Genomic DNA, 6000 nt, shown 5'->3' with positions numbered 1-6000 from the left:
ATTCACTGGGCATATCAGAAGAAAATTATTACCCACAAAACTGGGAAGGGTTAATTGCTGAAAAATCAAAACCTATTTAACAAGAGCAACACAAATCCCTGCCTTTCTTTTGTTACAGTATCACTAGTAATAGTTTGGATAAGTTTGCTCTGTATAACACAAGAGGACAGTTTTGTGTAGTGGTTAAGGCATGTGTTAGAAATTAGGAGTCCATGAGTTCTCATCTTGCCTTAGGTATGAAGCCTAGTGGGTGGCTTTATACCTATCACTCTCTCTTAGTTCTAGGAGGAAGGCAAGGACAAGCCACTTCCTAAAATTTTGCCAAGAGAACTGTGGTGACTGGGTCAGGTAATTGCCAGGAGGCAGCATGCCCCAAGCAAAATATAGCACAACGAAGAATTTGTTTGTCCCTCCTCTTCCTTATTCTCTTTAGCAAGTGGGCATTTTAATGGGAGACATTTTGATAGCCAGGTTTAATGTTGCCATGTTTGGAATGAAGGGAAATGGAAGAAGCAAAGTCAACTTCATAATGAGGGACCTTTGCAAAAGAGAGGTATCAAAGTCTGATTTATTTCTGAAATGTTATTTAATTCTGCTAATTGCTGAGCAGTTGCTCTCTATCAAGCCTGGTAAGCTACCAGCAATGGCTTCTTTTTTTCTGTTTCTATGCAAGGTGGTTGCTTTCTTTTGTGGAAGTGGAGATAGGTGGGTGAAGAAGAGAGGGAGAGATTCCAGACCTTGCATTTTTGTTGGGAGATAAATAAGCATAGTTGTAGTTTAGTGTCAACACACCCTTGGCTACTATACATTGCAGTCTGGAAATGAAGGTAGAAAAATTCTTTCCTTCGGAACTGCAGTAGCAGAACTGTTAATTTCAAACAATGGATGCAATTGTAAAGAGATAATGGTGATGTTTGATTTACTGTAATCAAATATAATTATAAGCCTTGTCGGGCAGCACAAATGCTTAGACAGGCATAAACAGCTTGTCTTAAACGATTCTTCTCATTTTGGGGGGAGCCAATTACAAGGAAACAATTACTAAGAAACAGTTTTGTTTCTATCGTGCCCTATTCATCTCATGGAAACTTTTCCATATGGAAATCTTTCTGGTGATTTTTTCCCCTTTCTTGATAGGAAATGCATTAAGGAGTAACTTGCTTCTTAATGCTTCCATGATATTATCTTGCAACTGATATAAAACAATGGCTCTATCTTAAAGCACTTAAATACAGGAAGGATAATATTAGTTAAAGATTAATTGCAAATTCATTATTATTTGTCTCACTTCAAGTCCATACTTATTCATGAATTTTACTGAGCAGCCAATATCATTCCCTCTCAATCTGATTTTCTTTTTGAATTTGTAGTAACTGTAGTTGTTTTCTTCTTAGATATTTAGTGGAAGTAAATTAATATGTGGTCTACTTGAAGACAGATGAAAACCTTCTTGGTAATGTTTTTCAGAAGAGGTTTGCCATTGCCTCACTCAACACTATTTAATCTTTTGAAATAAGTGATTATATGCTCACTAAACAACGCATGCACACCTTTTTGTTGTTTTATGTTGATTCATGATAACTCTTTAAAAATCGAGTTGTCTTGATGCATACAAATTATTTAAGGAGATGCATAGATCCAAAGTGGTGTTTGGTGGAAGTTAGAGAGGTCAAAGCAGTGCCACCTTCTGGTGATTCATTGGAGGTGGCCATATGTTCCTTTTCTTGTGAAACCCATGGGATTTGAGGTGGGGGTGAGAGACAGGAGCCAGCCAAAAGAGCAGACAGATGCAGCTTGGTGAAGAAAGATAAATTATATAAAGTGCTTCTTTATTACAAGGACGTTTCCCAAAGGCCCAGATGTTATCCCGAGCTTTTAAGAGTGAAGAAAAGATCTGTTAGCAGGAATTCTGCTGCTGCTAGAAGCCAGAGCTGATACAACTGTAAACGAACCTTAACTATCCTTGTTTTATTTTTTTTTAATTTTTTTTGGAAACCTGTGTTGCTTTTGCTTCAACTGAGGCTCCCCCCCGCCATCTTCCTGTTGTGGGGCTGGCCATGGGGACCGCTGCCTCACACGCCCGTTTGTCATTATTAAATCATAATTGTCATTATTAGATGAGTTGTGTGTCTCTTCTCTGAAGTGGCTGTAGCTCTCTAGATGCTAGAAACTATGGAGTGGTGTGTGTGTGTGTGTTGGGGGGGGGTTGATTAGTGTAAGGTGTGATAAGGAGGAGAATCCTTTTACCTAAGATAAAAGGTACATGATGTTGGCTAAAAAAAAAACCTCCACCATCCTTGCTCACTTTGAGAACTATCCTTCATGAGAAATAATCCAGGCTAATATGTCTATTCCGACATATGTATCATATAAATCACCCCTAAAGGCTCTGTTCTCAGTTGCTGCTTCTTTAATAGGAGTTGATGATTTGCAACCTCATCTATTTTCCTTAGGAAAACTCCCCGGAAAGGCCTGTTATGGAATCAATTGCTACTAATTTCGGTACTGTTTCCAAGCTACTGACATCCACCAAGCTACTGACATTTACAATGGAAGGCGGTTTTATGTGGGGAAATGTCTTAAGATGTAGAGAACATGTCTATCTAAAAAGCAGACTTAAACTGATTTAGTAGTTAGTCCAAATTTCACTTGAGAACAAAGGGAAGGTATAGTTTGGTGAGGAGAGCTAAGGAGATCTAACTCTGAATTCTACACTAACCATTACAAGGAATTCTTTGGAGGAAACTTTAACCAGTGAAAATTGCAATGTGTGATAAATAATGTTATTGCACACACATCATCTATGCTCTGCTTTTCTGGACTCTACTTTCATTTCACAGGGTGCACATAATAGAGATCATGCATTTATCATGCATTTTCAGATGGTGAGCTCCCCCTTTCCTCTTTGTTTGCTCAAATAGCTTCTATGCTAAATTATACACAACCTAATAGTGAGGTGATCAATATAATTGGAGTCACTTCTCAAATTATATTGCTGAAATAATTTCCCTTACTTTCTCAACTTTATGTTTCTTCCTTAATTTAGTTTAGTTCAGTTTACTTTATTGTCATTGCACCTCGTACAATGAAATCAAACACCATTTTCAGTGCCCATCATGACCATGAAAATAAACACAAACATACATCCTTCACACTCCACACATTGAACCGGAAACCCCCAACACCACACCAACACTGCACTATACAGCAGAATTCAAAAGAGCTACTGCTCTGGGATAGAAGCTGTTTTTCAGCCTATTTGTCCTTGTTTTTATTATTCTGTACCGTCTGCCAGATGGTAATAGTTCAAAAAAAAGGGGGGGGGGTTTCCCAGGATGAGAGATGGATCTTTGAGAATGTTTTGAACTTTCTTAAGGCAGCGGGAGCTATAAATCTCTTCCAAAGAGGGGAGAGGGCAACCAATGATTTCTGGGCAATTGACATTAACCCTCTGGAGTGCTTTCCTATCCGCCACTGTGCAATTGGCAAACCATACAGAGGTGCAGTATGTTAAAATGCTTTCTATGGTGCAGCAGTAGAAGATCACCATCAGTTTTTCATTCAGTTGTTTTCTGAGAAGTCTCAGTTAACAAGTCAATAATTTGATATCTGATCTTTGTTAAAATTAGTTCATGTCCGATGTGTGAATTTCAGCACGCTTAAATGAAGATGATTTTTCCTAAAGCAATTAAAGTTGGACATAGCATCATTGCCTCAGTAGTTTCTAGATAGGCTTCAGGGTGACATGAAACCCAATGTGATATGATTTAAGAATTTAATCATGCTGCTGCATTTTCTTTACAAAGTGGAACTTCTCCCTAATGATAAGTAGCAACTGAAACCCAAATACATTCAAAGTTTTTTTAAGCTTTAGGAATATTGCAGTAGGACAGTTTCTCATTTATTAAAACTGGTAGCTGAATTATATATTTTTGATGTTACAAAGGAGGAACACTATTCAATCCATGGAGACCAATCATATTAATAGCATTTAATCAATGTAATCTCAATTAAATTCAAATGTGGATTCTGCTAGCAGGGCCACTTTTTGGAATGTGACTCTGAGTTCCAGTTTCTTCTAAATGTCTAAACGATGTGCATGGCTCTGTCAAAGTTCTGCATCTTAAGGAACAATTCTGATGTTGGATTTTGTCAAACTTCTACTGCACATCTTTCAGATTCCTATTAAAATCATAGTATTTGCAGTTGTAACAGCTTGGAAATTCTTGCAGTCTTATACTCATTTGTTCTTTGTCTTGGCTTTTCCTGCAATAGTAATAATTACAGACAGATGACAACACAATCCTCAATAGAATTTGCACTTCTTATATTTTCTAATTACTTGACATCCCCATCAATTTCTATCTTATTTCTGCTCTTTAGCTGAATAACCACATGATATTTCTCAGTTCTCTGTTTCAGAAATCAAACTATATAGAACTTCTGAAGATACATGTTTCATGCCAAATTATCTACAGCAAGGGTGTCAAACTTGATTTCATTGAGGGCCGCATCAGGATTATGTTTGACCTTGGGGGGCTGAGGTGGGTGTGGCCAGAGTGGGCATGGCCAGCTCAATGTCACTTGTGTGATCAAATGCCACTTTTGTTAGTAGTTTGTTTTGCTGGCACTTTGCTGGCCCTCCCGGCCTCCTGTAGCCATCTGCCAGAGAAAACACAGATTGTTTTTGGCTCCATTTTTGGCTGTGACTGCCTCCTGCAGCCCTCTGCCAGCAAAAATGGAGCTTGGGAGGGCCACATGCGGTCCTTCCTAGACTGTTTTCACTGGCAGGTTGATATTGAGATTGATATTGAGATAACGCAGGTTGGTCCTTTGCTGTTCCAGGGCAGCCCGGTGAGCCAGACCTAAGCACCCATGGACCGAATGTGGCCCATTGGCCTTGACTTTGACACTCCTGATCTACAGGTAGTCCTTGATGTATGACCACAATTGGTATCAGAATTTCCATTGATAGACAAGGAAGTTGTTAAGTGAGTTGCACCTGATTTTGCAATCTTTTTCACCATGGTTTTTGAGCAAATTGCTGCAGCTGTTAATGAACTATATGGCCAGTAAGCAAATCTGACTTCCTCCATTGATTTTGCTTGTCAGAAGCCAGCCGGGAAGGTTGTAAATGTTGATCACATGACCCTGGGATATGGCAACTATTGTAAATACATGCCAATTGCTAAGCACCCTAAATTTCATCACGTGATTGTGGGTAGGCTGTGACAGTTCTAAGTGCAAGGACTGGTTGTTAGTTACTTTTTTTTCCAGTGCCATTGTAATTTCAAACAGTTGCTAAACAAATCAAGGACTACCAGTATTGCAGACTTTTAGTTTGTTTAATTACATTCCATGTGTCCAATATCTAATTGTTAAAAATTGTAATTATTAAGCTACAAAAAAGGCATTTAAATCAGAACATTATTTCATAGGAATTCCTGAAATAAATTTTTCTTAAAGTATGTTTTTTTTGAAACACTTATATCTTTTGAAAAATAATAGATTATTGACATTACTGAGTTCTAACACTGAAGCTAGTGAACATTTTATCAACATTTATATCTCCTCAGCCATAGGAAATAAGACAGCCATATATTCTTTCCCAGTTTCTCCTGCTCAGATCTTGTGCAACGATTCAGAACTGTTCATATTAACAAGGACATAATGGAAAACCCATCTGGAGTGAGAATGGGCAAGAGAAGTCTTGGATGTCTTGGCTCTTGTATTAAAAATCTCAAAATAGTCCAATTTTGGATTAGGGAAGTTTTCTTTGGATAAACTAAATGGTATGCCTTTTACAAAATTAGCATTTGATACCTTAAAAATGTGTAGAGCGGTAGTGATGAAAGCACAATTAAGAAAAGTACAGTATATTCCCATAATAGAGTCTTAATTTGAGCAAGGTTCCTGTATTAGCCGATAATTTTTGCAAATGTAGTTGCTGTATTCCTTCATTGATAATTTCCAACCTAAGGAGACTCCTATACAGGAATT

The 6000-nt window shown here is 37.9% G+C and overlaps 1 protein-coding gene across 1 annotated transcript in view; it reads left to right on the top strand.

Annotated features, from left to right (window-relative positions):
• The window catches only part of PKDCC (protein kinase domain containing, cytoplasmic), a 39343-nt gene that overhangs the window by 10761 nt on the left and 22582 nt on the right, over positions 1-6000 (top strand). The window lies entirely within an intron of this gene.

The sequence above is a fragment of the Notechis scutatus genome, chromosome 1, assembly GCF_049901735.1.
Source record: "Notechis scutatus isolate UNSWTSFEM ecotype Mainland chromosome 1, rNotScu1.2, whole genome shotgun sequence".
Classification (NCBI taxonomy): domain Eukaryota; kingdom Metazoa; phylum Chordata; class Lepidosauria; order Squamata; family Elapidae; genus Notechis; species Notechis scutatus.
Note: the sequence above shows the minus strand (reverse complement) of the source record. Positions and strands in the feature narration are given on the sequence as shown.